Source organism: Tachypleus tridentatus, chromosome 7 (assembly GCF_004210375.1).
Source record: "Tachypleus tridentatus isolate NWPU-2018 chromosome 7, ASM421037v1, whole genome shotgun sequence".
Taxonomy (NCBI): domain Eukaryota; kingdom Metazoa; phylum Arthropoda; class Merostomata; order Xiphosura; family Limulidae; genus Tachypleus; species Tachypleus tridentatus.
In genome coordinates this window covers 74,891,437-74,907,159 of record NC_134831.1, presented here as the reverse complement: position 1 = coordinate 74,907,159, position 15,723 = coordinate 74,891,437, and the positions used below count along the sequence as shown (strand labels likewise).

The 15,723-nt window shown below is 37.3% G+C and overlaps 1 protein-coding gene across 5 annotated transcripts in view; it reads right to left on the bottom strand.

The window, feature by feature from the left end:
* The window catches only part of LOC143255988 (uncharacterized), a 98,275-nt gene extending 83,971 nt beyond the window's left edge, over positions 1 to 14,304 (bottom strand). For 4 of the 5 annotated variants that reach the window (XM_076512499.1, XM_076512502.1, XM_076512501.1 and 1 more), the window contains exon 1: positions 14,149 to 14,304. The gene's annotated coding sequence lies outside the window, so the exon portion shown is untranslated. Of the gene's footprint in view, positions 1 to 13,353; positions 13,418 to 14,148 lie in introns of all 5 variants that reach the window. The other variant, XM_076512500.1, reaches the window with a different exon arrangement.
* Between the last annotated feature and the right edge of the window lie 1,419 nt (positions 14,305 to 15,723).

Genomic DNA, 15,723 nt, shown 5'->3' with positions numbered 1-15,723 from the left:
ACTGCCCCATGGGTTACTGTCAACTCTCCAAAAACATAAAAGAAAAGTGAAGGTGAACAGATGGAGGGATTAATAGCAATAAAAGACAAACTAGGTGCATGAAAATAACTAAAAGAACCATTAAAATCCTCCAGGTTTAAAAAAAAAAAGATTGTAACTGCTCAATGAGAAGGTAAATTGAAAGTACAGAATATTCTCTGGAAGATCCCCTCACCACTTCAAGGGGTTAAGAGACAAGAGTTGTTTTAAGTTCATGACATGATCAAGTACAAACTTCTCTTAACATTTGACACCAATGCTTTGAAACCAACTGACAACTTGGCCTCAAGCTCCAAGCAGTTAAACACCCTGACTTATACTTAGAAAATGATTACAATGTTGAATTATAAAACAAATTTCAATTTATTTTCCAAATTTTCCACTGAGAAGGTAGTAAAAAAACATATTTACATAATTTTCAAATATGTATTTCAAAACAAATCACAACTGAAGCAGCAAAACAAAATACCTAAAATTCATACTTCATGTGCTGTTATGAACAATTATTTCATTATTTTCTTTTACCCTCTAATGCATTGCAACTATCTGTGGAGTTTCACACTTACATCAAGCTAAACTATTTGTACTACCACTACTGGTACAACAGTATATAATAATAATAAGGCAACAATTTATCCTTCACAGCTGTTCTTACCTTTAAAATAGTAAAGAAATTGCAGTTTTGTACTAATCAGGAACTCAAATTACTAGTACACCTGGCTTCATGACAGTTTTTATTGCTCCTATGCTGCCTGTCACTTATCCAGTCCATAGTATTTATTTCAACACCTTCCACTACCTTTTAAAACACTGCAACTTCCCATAGAGCTTGAAACTTACATGTTATCAAGCTGAACTATTCGTATTACTACTACAGTGTATAATATAACAAAGATAAGGCAATGTAATCTAATGTCCTTCACAGCTATTCTTACACTAGGGATACCCTACCTTTAAAGGTTCAAGGAAACCTATAGTTCCATACAAATTAGGAACTCAAATTACTAGTACACCTGTTTACGTGAATTTTTTTGTTACCCCCGTGCTGCATGTCACTTATCCAGTCCACATTATTTTAATACTTTCTGCTGCCCTCTAAAATGTTGCAACTTCCCAGGAGCTTTGCACACTTACATAAATAAAAGATTTATTTTTAACAGAAGTATCAAAAATAAAGTAGTGGTCAAACATTATTCCTTCCACTGAACATCACAGATGTCATACATTGTTTGCTACTATATTTGTTGATTGATTGATTCAGTGTTTTTTGGCACAAAGCAGCTAGGCTATCTGTGCCAAATGTCCAGTAAAAAGGTAAAAATAAATTAAATGCAGTAAAATACATAAAAGGGAATGAAGGTAAAACAAAACATTATTGAAAAACAGAAAAAGTATAAAATCAATGTTGACACCTTGTCTACAATGTTAAGAGAGAAAGCAGAGTAAAAGAAGTTGTAAAGGACTTTCTCTAGCAAAATGGTAATGATTATAACCTGCCAGGAAGACTAACAGGCAAGTACAAGAACCATCGTCAGTCACCTGAAGTTGGCCTTTCCAGTCCTGGTTCCGTGGTTATGTTTTCATAACAGCCATTATCGAAAGGTAAAAGAAGAAAAGTGTTAAAAGACACATAGCAAAATTGTAATAAAAATTAGCCAAATGTCCTGTAAAAAGGTAAAAGTTAAGTAAATGTAGTAAAATTTGCAACAGGAAACAAAGGTATAAACAAAACATAAAATGGCATAAAACCAATGTTGACATCCAGTCTACAAAGTTGTAAAGGACTTCCTGTAGCAGAATGGTAATGATCATACCCGCCAGGAAAACTAACAAGTACAAGAACCATCAGTCACCTGAAGTTGGTCTTTCCAGTCCTGGTTCCGAGCTGTGTGTCATTATGGCCAGTGCTAAAAGGTAAAGTAATAAAAGTGTGAAATGACATGCAGTAAAAGTGTAATAACAACCCGCCAGGAGGACTAACAGGTAGTTCAAACAGTGGCGTTAAATTCCTGAAGTTGGCCTTTCCAGTCCTGGTGTGGAGTTATTTAATGTTCTGGCCATCTTACAATGTCAAATTGAACTAGAGAGATTGAGACTGAAAAGGGAACCACAATTAAAAAGGTGTAATGAATAAATAACAAAATTTAAATGAGGTTAAAAAAATTAATGCCCATTAAAAACCTGAAAACTTTATCAAGGTGGACAGTGTCACCATCACCAATAACATTGTCCAATGTCACAGAGAAACCCTGGAACAGAACATGTTTAAAATAGTGCTGTCGTTGAGAGTCGTAATGATGGCAAGAAAGTAAAATGTAGCTTACAGTGATTTGAGTGTTACACAAACTACTCACTGGTGCATCAGTTCCAGATAAAAGAAAACGATGAATTAAAAAACTGTGACTAATGCGTAGTCTAGTTAGAACAACTTCCTCCTTCCGAACCTTACGGAAGCTAGATGGCCAAAGCCCAATATAGGGTTTAATTTAAAAAAGCTTGTTGTCACGTTGCTCACTCCAAGTGGATTGCCAGCTGGCATGGAGCCAAGTCTTGAATACAGGACCATAGTCCATGTACGGAATAGGCACAGTGGTGATAGTGCCAGAGCAGATAGATTTAGCCGCCACGTCTGCAAGCACATTCCCGAGAATACCAACGTGGCCTGGTATCCAGGAAAACTGGATAGAAGTTGATGTTAACGAGAAATGGGCAGGTTGATTTTGAACATCAGCGAGAACAGGGTGTGAGCCAACGTGAAGGGATTTCAAGGCCAGCAGAGAACTAAGGGAGTCAGTATAAATAATGCAGTCGGAGTACTGCTCAGCTTCAATATGATCCAGGGTAAGAGATATAGCGTACAGTTCAGCAGTGAAGATAGAAGCTGTAGAGGGGATTCTGCACGCAACCACCAAACCCCAACAAACCGTGGAGCCCACAGAGTCATATGATTTTGAACCATCCATATAAATTGGAATACAAAGGGTGTACGAAAGATGTTCAGTAAATAAAAGATTGTACTTCCAATCAGGAGTATCTGCCTTTTTCAGATGACTGAAAGAAAGGTCACATTTGGGGACTGTAATGGTGGGATGGGCTGACCTGTGGAATCTGCAATGTTATTCAAGGACAGACCCAATTCATCCAATTGCGCCTGGATGCGAAGGCCAAACGGAGCAATGGCAGATCGTCTGTTCTGAAAAAGTACGGCCCACTGAGGAAGGAAAACACATCCCCAGGTGGGATGCTTTGGTAAGCATATATACTATATTGAATAATATAGTAAAGATAGTTGCAAACGGCAAAGATGCAGAGAAGGATTAAATGTATAAGCTTTGAACTGGAGAGGTGCAGAGTCGAAGTCCTTGGTGATGAATGGGGTCCAGCATCTTTAAGGCCGAGGGTCTGGCAGAGCCATAAACCATTGATCCATAGTACAGTTTTGATCAAATAAGAGCTCGATATACCTTTAACATAGAACATCAATCTGCTCCTCAACTGGTAGTAGAGAGGACATGGAGGATGTTCAGTGCTCTTGTGCATTTGACCTGTAGCTGCTTTAAGTGTGGTATAAAGGTTAGCTTACAGTCAAAAATAAGCCCCAAGAACTTGGTCTCAAGGACCACTGGCAGCGAAACTTCACCGACATGAAGTTCAGGATCAGGGTGAATACCCCGTTGGCGGCAAAAGTGCATGCAAACGGTTTTAGAGGGAGAAATTAAAGCCATTTGCCATAGTCCACTTCAGTACACTATTGAGGGCAGTTTGTAGTTGTCGCTCAATATATCTCATGTTCGACGACTGACATGAGATGTGAAAGTCGTCAACATACGGCCCATTCGCAATAGTGAGAGGAAGTTGTTCAGTGATGGCATTATCTTTATACTGAAAAGTATGACACTCAAAACACAGCCCTGAGGGACTCCAAGTTCCTGTACAAAAGAATGGGAAAGTGTCGAACCCACACGAACTTGGAATCTCCTGCCCATTAAAAATTTTTTAATAAACATATGTAAATGGCCACGTAACCCATATATATGGAGATCTTGCAAAATGCCATACCTCCATGTTGTGTCATAAGCCTTCTCAATGTCAAAGAATATTGATACAAGATGTTGGCATTTGAGAAAGGCTTCTCTGATTGATGTTTCAAGTTGAATTAGGTGGTTCGTGGTGGAATGCTGTTGTTTGAACCCACAGTGGATGAGCGAGAGGAGGTTGTTTGATTCGAGGAACCAAACAAGACAAGCATTAACCATCCTCTCTAAAGTCTTACAGAGACAGCTCGTCAAAGCAATTGGACGGTAGTGTGAAGGAATCTTGGGATCTTTCCCAGATTTAGAGAAGGGTAAGATAATAGACTGGCACCAGGCATCAGCAAAAACATTCCTGCCAGATCTGGTTAAAAATAAGTAGAAGAATATCAAGAGAAGCAGGAGATAGATGGTGCAGTATGTCATAGTGTACATCATCAGGTCCAACAGATGTACTTCCAGACCGATGAAGGGCCATTTTCAGTTCCACCAGTGTAAAGGGACAATTATAGTAAAAAAGACAGTCAGTTCGAAAGGAAAAAGGTGAACACTTTGCCCGAGTCATGATGGCCAAGAAGGTGGAGGAACAAGCAGAAGTGCTAGATACCCGGCAAAAGCTTTCACCTAGAGCAGGGGTGTGCAACAGGCGGCCCGCGGGCCACAACCCGGCCCGCCAAGCCATTTAGTGTGGCCCTAGTTGTTGTAATCTAACCATGTGGCCTGATCTGTAATCTAACGCAAATGGAATATTTTTAAAAGCATCGATCCTACGGGATTCCCAGGCTTCGACTCGACAAACTTCTAAAATTATCTTTGCTAGAGAGGAGCAGGCCGAATTCGATTGGTCGGCCTCCTTAGGGCATGAATAGGTGATGTGCACTAGCACTATTGTCTACGACTCAACGTCATGTCCTGAACCTCGACTTCGCCCGCTGGCGACAATTTTCCCTAACCTCTGCTGTCCGTCATTCATTATTGGTGAAAATTTTATTACCTTTTACAGTTACTACAAGAGATTGAAGGTAAATTGATTATTATTTAGCATATTGTTGTGACTTTACTGAATTTATTAAAATTTTTGCTTTCAGATGCATCTGATTCTATGTACAGTGTGACCTCGTTATTCGCGGGGTTACGTTCTTTACCCTCCCGAATAGCGAAAAACCGCGAATATTGGACGCAGTTTTAAAACGTATATGTATGCGATTATATACTATATGAAATGCTTCCCAAACACTAATGATACTTATACTCATTGATGCAGTAATAATGTAGCAATATTGCATACTGTTATGTATTTCACTAAATTGTACCGTCGTTACCGGGCTGTGCTTTGCCGTTTGCGTTGTTGGGGAAGCTGAGGCAGTCAGCCAATAGCAGTCCATTCTTGTTTGGTGAAAGCGACAATTGATAAAAACGGCTTGATTGAGTAAATACAACAGAAATCTCCTCGAAAAGCCCTTTCAGTCTCTGTGACCTACAAAACGCAGTTCGCACATAACCAGCGAATATGCGGGGCCGCTGAATGGCGAACCGCGAATAGGCGAGGTCACACTGTATTTTGCTATTCTCAATTAATTTAAGTACCGGAAGGCTATGATCGGGATGCCAATTTAGAAACATGTGTTTCTGTCCATAAGAGGTTCCATGTGTAAATAAATTCTATGTTTTTTCTACTTTGCTATTTTCGTGAGAATAATTTTTGTTTTGATTTCAGGGCTAGTAAAATGTCAGCAGTTAAGAAACGAAAAATTGATGATGAGGGAAGGTTATTCAACAGTGAATGGTGCACAAAATATCTTGTTGTCCCACATAATCAAGGTGTTGTCTGCCTCGTCTGTCAAACTACAATTGCAGTCATGAAAGAGTACAATATTAAGCGACATTACGCAACTAAGCACTCCTCCCAGTTTGATGAAATTGTTGGTCAGGCACGAAAGGACAAAATTGAACATTTAAAACATCCATTGAAAAGCAACAAGGTGTTTTACCACTTTCAAGAAAAATTCAGAACTGGTGACAAAACTGAGTTTTAAGCTTTGAGAATGTATGGCAGAAAAGGGAAAGCCTTTCAGTGATGGAGAATTTATTAAAATTGTTTAACAATATTCACAGAATATGCATGTCCAGAGAAAAAATATTTGGTGGAGCAAACTAGCCTTTCCCGCTTTACTGTCTCATGGGACAAAAGATCTTTCAGAGGACATCAAAGAAACTTTGAAAGAGAGATTGAATTGTGTGAAGCTTTCAGTCTGGCTTTGGATGAAAGCACTGATATCAATGACACATCCCAACTTGTCATTTTCATCAGAGCTGTTACTGCAGGCTTTGATGTTTTCAAGAGTTTTTAGATATGGCAAGCCTTTCCTCCACAACCACAGGACAGGATATTTGTGAACAAGTGCTTAAGGTTGTAGAAAAGTTTGAACTGAATCCTTATAAATTATGTGGTGTTACAATAGATGGTGCTCCTTCCATGACAGGTAGGACAAATGGATTCACCAAGAAATTTCTAACTGCAATTGGAGCACAAGACGTAGTTGTAAGCCATTGCATTATTCACCAAGAGAGCTTGTGCACCAAAGTTCTGGATTTTGCAGAAGTCATGAAAAATGTCGTCCAATGCGTAAATTATATTCGAACACGAGGATTAAATCATCAACAATTTAAAACTTTTTTAGATGAGCTGGACAGTGAGTATTCAGATGTTTTGTACTTCTCTGCTGCATGCGTTGGCTTAGTAGAGCTGCTACTTTGAAGAGATTCTGGAATCTGCGAGGAGAGATTAAGTTCTTCATGGAGAGCAAGCGTCAGAATGTGGACTTCTTGAGCAATGAGAACTGGCTGAATGACTTAGCATTCCTCACAGACATTACACAGCATCTGTCTGATTTAAACTTAAAACTACAAGGGAAAAGTCAACTTGTGAATAAGTTGTTTGAGCATATTTGTGCTTTTGAGAAGAAATTAGAACTTTTCCAGGTTCAGTTGAGAAGAGCCATATTGACCCATTTTACATGTCTTGCAACCAGGAAACTGGAATTTCCTAATCTGGATTGCACCAAATATGGAACCAGTGTACAAAAGCTGCGTGATGAGTTTGCAAACAGATTTCCAGATTTCAGACAAACTGAAATTAGATTGAAATTGTTTGCTCAACCTTTTGATTTGGCAGTGGAAGACAGTCCTGATGATTGCCAAATGGAACTCATTGAACTGCAGGCTGACATGGACACTAAAAGGAAATTCTCTGAAAACAGTTTGCTAGACTTTTACAAACTCTGTGTAATGCGTGAAAAGTTTCCCAATTTGTCCGTCATGCACAAAGAATTGCCTCCCTTTTTGGTAGCACCTACTGCTGTGAGCAATTTTTCTCCAAAATGAAGCTCATCAAAACCAAATGTAGAAGTCAGCTGACTGATGAACATTTGACCAGTCAGTTAAGAGTGGCAACCACTTCTGTCAAAGCTGATATTGACAAGCTCTGCAAGGACTCTAAATTTCAAGTGTCGCACTAAAATGATCACTCATGCAAAAATATAAAATATTATTGCTTGCATTTTGAGAATTTTTTTTAATTTATTGTGCATGTACACGAATAAGCTTGTTTTTTAAGTGGCCCCGCTTGATTGATGAAGTTGGTTATATGGCCCACCGACGAAAAATGTTGCACACCCCTGACCTAGAGTATTGGTGATGCTCTGGACATTAGCTACCTCTTGGCCAAAGAGGAAGATGGAGAAGGGGACAGAATTGTAGTGTCCACTGACCTTTCAAAGATATGCTTGTTGTGAACTTAATCCAAGATTCCTTCTGGCTTTGACATCTTACCCACCTAGCATGTGCACAGGCCCGTTGGAAAGCAATGCGGTTTGAAATTGTGGGATATCTACAGAAAGTATCCCAGGCCTGTTTTTGAACCTTCCATGCCAAGTGGCAAGCAGGATTCCACCACGGACAAGGATATCATGGAAAATGTGTCGAGGTTTTAGGAATACACTGAGCAGCTGCTTGTATAATACAGTCAGTTACTGCTGCCACACAGTCGTCCATTGATGGCTGATTCACGATGGCAGGATCAAGTTCTGCGAGAGCAGTGAAAGTGGACCAGTCTGCCTGATCCAGCTTCCACTGGGGCATACGGGTAGGGTAGCATCGACCATGGCCAGTCTCTCTCAAAAGTATAGGAAAATGATCACTGCCTGGTGGATTAGTGTCAACTCTCCATGAGAAATGGGAAAATAATGAGGGGAGCAAACCGAGAGATCAATAGTGGTAATGGACTGACGAGGTGCATGAAAATAAGTAAAAGAACCAGTATTAAAAAGAGAAAGATTGTGATCAGAGAGCATATGCTCTACAGAGGGACCCCTCCTATCAATAACAGCACTTCCCAGAGGGGATGATGTCCATTAAAGTCCCCCAGGTTTAGAAATGGAGACAGCAACTGTTTAACAAGAGCATCAAGGTCTGATTGATCATATGTCTCTCCAGGGAACAGGTAGAGAGAACAAACAGTGATAGTATGACCCAAGGAAACACGGATGGCTACGGCCTCCAAGGATGTGTTGAACGATAAAGACAGAGTGGGCACATGCTGATCAACCAATAGTGGGACCCCTCCATGTACTCGTCCATCACACAGCCTGTCATTTCTGTACAGAGAAAACTGCCGAATGGTGACTGTATCAGCAGGTTTTAGAAATGTTTCTTGTAAGGAAAAACATACAGGATGGTAGGAAGCAATCAGTGTTTTGATATCATCCAGATTAGAACGTAAACCTCGACAGTTCCATTGTATCAAGGTGGCCATTTTTAATGACGGGTTGGCGAAGTGGCTGGAGAACCCTTTTGTTTACGACCACATCTTTTTTCTTACTGTCCTTATTCGGAGGAGGTGTATCAACCTCCATGGATCCTGCCCTTGGTCGATTGGGCAGGTCTTTGTTGTTGGAAGGGGATTCCAGTGACTGATGATGTGAACGAATTATTGTTTTGCATCATGGGGTTGGAGAAAAAGATGTATCAGAAGAAATGCCTGTATTTGAAACCAAAGGATGTGAATCTTGAGATTTGTTGGATTGTATGGGAGGAACAGAGATGGGTGTAGAAGTCGATTCATCAACCTTTTTAACCGTGAAGGTCAAAAGGCTTTTCATTTGTTTTGAAAATGATTCTCTTGGAGGTACAGAGAGATCTGTCTGCACTCCCACTGTAGTTGTGGAACGAAGTGCTTGAGTAGTGGACAGCAATTTCCGAGCCTCAGGATAACTAATGTTATGGATCATTTTCAATTGCTGCACCTCTTTTTCCTCCAACCATTTTGGGCAAGAACGAAAGTAGGAAGGGTGGAAACCATTGCAGTTGACACAATGTGGGTCCGTGTGATGCATCATGGTCCTTGCTACCACAACAAGCATATGTCAGGGAACCACGACAGAACGTCTTTGAGTGGCCAAACCTCTGACATTGGAAACATCGAAGAGGGTTTGGAATGTACGGCCATACCCTGCAAATTAGATAACCTGCTGTGATGGTGGCAGGTGCACGTGGTGATGTAAATGTCAAAACGAGGATATCTGTCGGCAGTGTAACTCCATCTTTGCGAGTGAAGATGCACATCACTGCAGAAACTCCTTGAGTGGAGAGACCAGCAAGAATCTCTAAGTCAGGGACGTTCTTCAAGTCCCTCTCAACAATAACTCCTTGTGATGAATTCAAGGTAGCATGAGGGGTAACCTTAATAGGTACATCCCCTATTGCCTTTGAATTCAAGAGGAGTTCACTGTGTTGGGATGTGGATGTTTCAACCAATATGTCTCCAGATCGAAGCTTCTTTACTGACTTTGGAGAGCCAGCAAGTCCCTCTAATCCCTTCTGAATAAAAAAGGGGGTAATTTGCCCTAAAGGTTTTTCTGAAATAGAATGTACTATAAGAAAATGGGGTACAGGTGTTGAAGATTGCTGCTCAGAGTCTTCAAGACATGGCCGTTTACCTATTGACTGTTTTTTCACTATTTTATTTAAATTTTTTATTGGAGGATCCATAGGTAAAAAGGAAAATTTTGGTACCCACTGACCCCACCCACTATGGAGCCCTACAAGGGGATGCACTACAATGTCACTGCAGCAAAGCCAGGGTTTTGTGAGCACTATACCCAAACACCAGCATCAGACACAATGTCCACAACACTCATTGAGAACTTCCAACACTGGTACTTGGTTGACTCTAGCCCAAGTGGACCAGCCAATTGACCCAAGGGGGGCCACCCAAAGGCCGACTGTCTACAGGAATTCAAGGCCAAAGTGGTGTGTTGGGGTTGGACCCCTCAACCACCAGGATCCTCTCCTCCCCTTCACAGGTTGCCACTCACAGCAAACACGTGGGTGGATGTTTAGATCCCAGAGGAGGTAAACTGAAAGAACAGAACCTTCCCTGGGAGGTCCCTTCACCACAAACAGGAATCCACACCGAGGGGTACTATATTTGTAACCGATAAAAGGTGAAGACTTCAATAAGCTGCCCATGTGTCCAAGATTGCCCATTCATTTGTGTTTAGTGCTCAGCCAAATGCATATTGTACATTATATTCACTTTAGCTTGTAAATTCCACAACCAACACCATATCAGTTTCAAATCCTTGAGTAAGAAGAAAGAATGCTCAATCTTTGAACATCCCTAATATTTAATTTTTTTAAATTGAGATACTTGCCAATAGTTTAACTGTTATGACCACGAAGTCCAACAAGGGCTATTTGTTATACAACTCATTTCAGAGAGTCATATAATGTGAAGCCATATGAAGCCCTAAAGTTCTTTAAATGTGACAAATACATTGAATTTATAATCTTTCTTTTGTACTCAACATTTCTGTAAGTACTAACCTCATTAAGCACAACTCAGTCCTTTTCATTTATTATACCATTAATGTTATTCCTACCAAAATTATACTTCAAATCATAACCTACATGCAAATATTATAAAAAAATATTCTGTTATTTATTTGTCCTATTCATTAAATGATTTATATCCTTTTATAAAACACCATCCTTCATCTCAAAACCAGCAACACTCAAGACCTTAATATCATGTGCAAATTTACTGGCCATTCCAAAGGTCATCCTAATACGGAGTCCTAAGGTACTATACATAAGACAATCTAGAATGAATGCACTCCATTTATAAAAACCCTCTGCTTTTCCCACCCAGCCATTTTTCTATCCAGTAAGTGAACTTTTAACAAGCCTTTTATGTAAAACTTCATTAAATACTCTAAATATCCATATATACCAAATACACACCTTTTTCCTCATTTAAATAAATACTAACTTCTTAAAGATATATTCAAAAACTAAAGGCAAGGCAAGGCTTTCTCCATATCACACTAAGTTCACAACATAAAAATCACCATAATTTACATACATTAATGCTCTTTCAATGGGTCAAAAGCCATGTCATCACACTTGTTGACTTTCATTCAAAACGCTATTGAACTATTTTATGAATTTATGTTAATAAGTTTGGTTTGTTTTGAATTTCATTCAAAGCTACTCGAGGGTTATCTGTGCTTGCTGTCCCTGATTTAGTAGTGTGGAAGACAGCTAGTCATCACCACTCACTTTTACTCTTTTACCAACACAAAACAAACTGTAGATTATAATTCAAACTTCATTATATGAGTTAATTTAAAAATAAATATTAAACTATACATTTTAGTGAGCCACGTGGTATGTCAAATGCAGCACTGGTTAAAATTAGATGTTTGTGATATCAAAATACCAAGGATAAAGTTTCATAAAACTTAGGACATGAAATTACTAATATTATCAAACTAGAATATAAAATAAGACCATCTTTTTATTTTGCTGAGATATGGCTTATGTTCTGAATCAAACATGGTAGCTCTGTAAACCTATTTCCATTTTTGAAAATGCCTTGTGTACACTTACTTCATTATACCACATGAATAACCAAATGAAAGCTTAGAATGTCCCCCTAGTAATTTTTCAGCCATTATAATATGTAAAATAGCTAACAACATTCTTTTGAACAAAGATATCATGAAAGTTTGTCTGCTGTCTAATTTTTTTAAAAATCTAAATACATCTTAGTTATTAAGCTAAATAAATTAGTGGAATTTATTGTATCAGTAGTTTATGATTTTTTGGTTATTCAACTGTGTATATATATATCCCCAAAATGATATCCTCTATGCAAAATTTTAAAAGGCTTAATCAAATTCAAAGTTCATGGAAAGAAGTGAATTGTTTGCTTTACTTCTAGATTTGTTTTATATTTTAAGAAAAAGTTTAATTTATAAATATTATTTATATACATATATAATGCATAATAATTGAAATGTGACTATTACAAAATACTAGTCCACCAAAACAAAGCCAAGACAAGGAAGACTAAAGGCTAGTTTTATATTATTGCACACGTAACAAATGTTTGTGCACCACATCAGCACAAGATACGTAATGTTAGCTCGGAACAGGAAGATCAAAATAATAAAAACTAAATATATAGCATCACAGAGTATAGAAAATAAAATAAGTCTTACAGAAAACAAAGGTTGAAAACTTAACAGGTTTTATAGACTACATAGATTTTTGGGGCAATTCTTTTTCTTATTCATAACATAACATCACTTTGCACTCAGACTAGTAATAAAACACTATTTTCACAAATCTATAGTCAAGATATTTCATTAAAATCTGATTTTTTGTATATGAAAAACTTGTAATCTTTACTAAAAAGTCTACCAAATTTTGTAAAGATGCACATGCTGTATCAAACTTATAGTGGAAATACTTAACATGTACAAATGTGTAAATAAACTTGTATCATACACAGTACACAGCAAAAGGGTTAAATGAGCTAGCCCACTTAATATACTAGTGTTAGCTAACCAATTTAACACTTACCCAACAGAAAATGCACAAGCAAAAACATAGTTAAGCATAATAAATTAAGAAACCAAATTAAATACAAGGATGTTACAAGAAAATAGTTGGCACTGAAAAACAAATTAGTATTAAGTTAATATTTTATTACAATAGTATTTCTTTAAATACAGAATTTCTACAATAATACCAAAATGTTAACATGTACAAAATCTGCAAGATCACTTTTCATAACCTCAACATCAGTTAAGCCTTTTTTATGTATGGACTAAAATGTTGGTAAATTGACACTAACTTTTGTTTTTTTTTTGCTTCAGTTAATTATGGTTAAATTTGCCATACTTAACACTATCAATATCTATAGCTTAATATTTACCTTATTTAAAAGAGAATCTTTTAATGTGTTGAAGAAAATGTCTACTGTCTTTTGCTAACATGCACTGAAATGAAATGTGAATGTAACATTTTTTTGCTAAGTAATATATCAATAGGCTATACTATAATAATGTCATGCCAAATACTGTATTGCATATTACAGTACTTCCATACTACAGACTGCACTGGTACTCAGTAGTATTAGTGCTAAATAGACATATTTGTACTAGTACACAATGTATAGTATAACATATAAGTAAGGCAACATAGTTTAATATCCTTCAAAGCTGTCCTTACACTATTCCCTATCTTCAAAAGTTTGAGGAAATTGTCGGTTTCATTTTAAACTCCAGTGTAATGTATAAGTGTATGCTAACGTTTACTATGTTTTACTTTTAGCCTAGACAACTATAAATTAAACTATAAAATTAAATCAGTAGTAAGAAATAGAAAATGTATTAATGGTATATTCAGATTACAACTGAAAATAATCTGAAGATTAAAAGTTAAACATTACACCTAATACCTCCTAGCACTTAGGCTTAGCTATACGTACATCATAATAACCTTACACTAGAAAGGCCTTTCCTGATCTCATGATGTAACACTTGCAGTTTTACATTAATACAAGTAGTGCTAAGCCAAAGATAACTATATTAGTCTTAGAACACATAACTCTCGATTATTTTAATTTATATGGCTAAGCCTCAAACTTTTCCACCTTTCTACAATGAACTAATTGAAAGTCAGTTTTAAACATAATAATAGGCCTTTAACTTAAAAGAAATAAATTTACCTAGATACGACGAATCATATAACTATTGACTAAATTCACTAGTAATTTTATTCTGCTGCATGGACGTGAACAACCCTCACGAAACACGACTAGTACTACTATCGCTTACATCTAATAGTAGTACAACCGGCTACATGATAGCTTTATGTCGCCCCCTACCCCATACTACCTTTCATTAATATTATAATTTTTTATTTTGTAAAACCTATATTATCAAAAACCTTTCTTATTGCAACTAACGAAAATAAATTCGTATGTTAAATGTAATTTTCAGTGACAAGATCATTTCTGAAGTTAACAACGTTCAGAGTAAATTGACTGCAATAAAATACGATGTCGCAATGCTTCAAGACATTATATTGATTTACCACGTGTACAATTTTTCTTACTCTTATTCTAAGCCCAAAGAATAAACGGAATCACGCCCTCTTCCATTAAAATCAAGATCTAAACTTCCAGGTGGTCAACTTAATGAGAATATAATTTTAAATTTTTGTATTTTTTTTTCGTGATTTACGCAAAGCAAAACAACATATCATTAGTTTTCTTCAGCGTTTTACATATTGCTATAAGCTAAATATCTATAAAAATATAATACTATTTTCTGTTGTCTGTCCATGTGACTATCGCAGGGTTTTGATTTGTTTTTGAATTTAGCGAAAAGCTGCACAAGGGTTATCTGCGCTAGCCGTCCATAATTTAACAGTATAAAACTAGACAGAAGACAGTTAGTCATCACCATCCAACTCCAACTCTTAGGCTACTCGTTTACCAATGAATAGTGGGAATGACTCTAATTTTATAACGCCCCTACGGCTGAAAGAGCATGTTTTGTGTGACGGGGATTCGAATCCACCACCTTCAGATAGTGAATCTAGCGCCCCAACCACATGGCCATATTGGGCCATTTCGCAGGGTGTGGATGGATCTTCATAAAAATTGCTATGAAGACTCATTGGTTCCATGGGAATGTACATACATTTTCAGTTTTGTGGGTCTTACAGCCTTTTTTTTTGCGTTTTCTTCCACAACCTTATGTTTTATGTATGGATCTTCACCTAATTTGCATGAAGGTTTGTTGGTACTATGTGGAGATACATGCAAATTTACGGTTTCATATTTTCAATTTTGTAATGTTTTGAGACGTTTTTTTACAGTTACATCTAAGGAAAATAACTTTTTATGTCCTAAGATAACCTTTTATTAACCATACATTTACATAACTTCCGTCTAATGGACGGGTACTTCAGGTGGTATATAAATAATTTTATAAAACTGTATTCTGCTTTTAGCTAGAGGGCACGCTACTACAACCTTCTAGCTTTAGGTTAAGTTCTGATCCAGCATTTTCGATTTTAGATTGTAAACACGACGTTCTAGGAAGCAGAGAGTTAATTGTGGTAAAATGCTCTTTTAGTAAGTATTCGTTTTAAAATAAGTTATTGCGCACAATTTGGTAAAAGTAAGTGGATTTATTGAAGATTAGTCCTACTACTGTTTGGTTTGATTTGAATTTCGCGCAAACCTACATGAAAGCTATTTGCACTAACCGTCCTTAATTTCGCAATTTAAGAT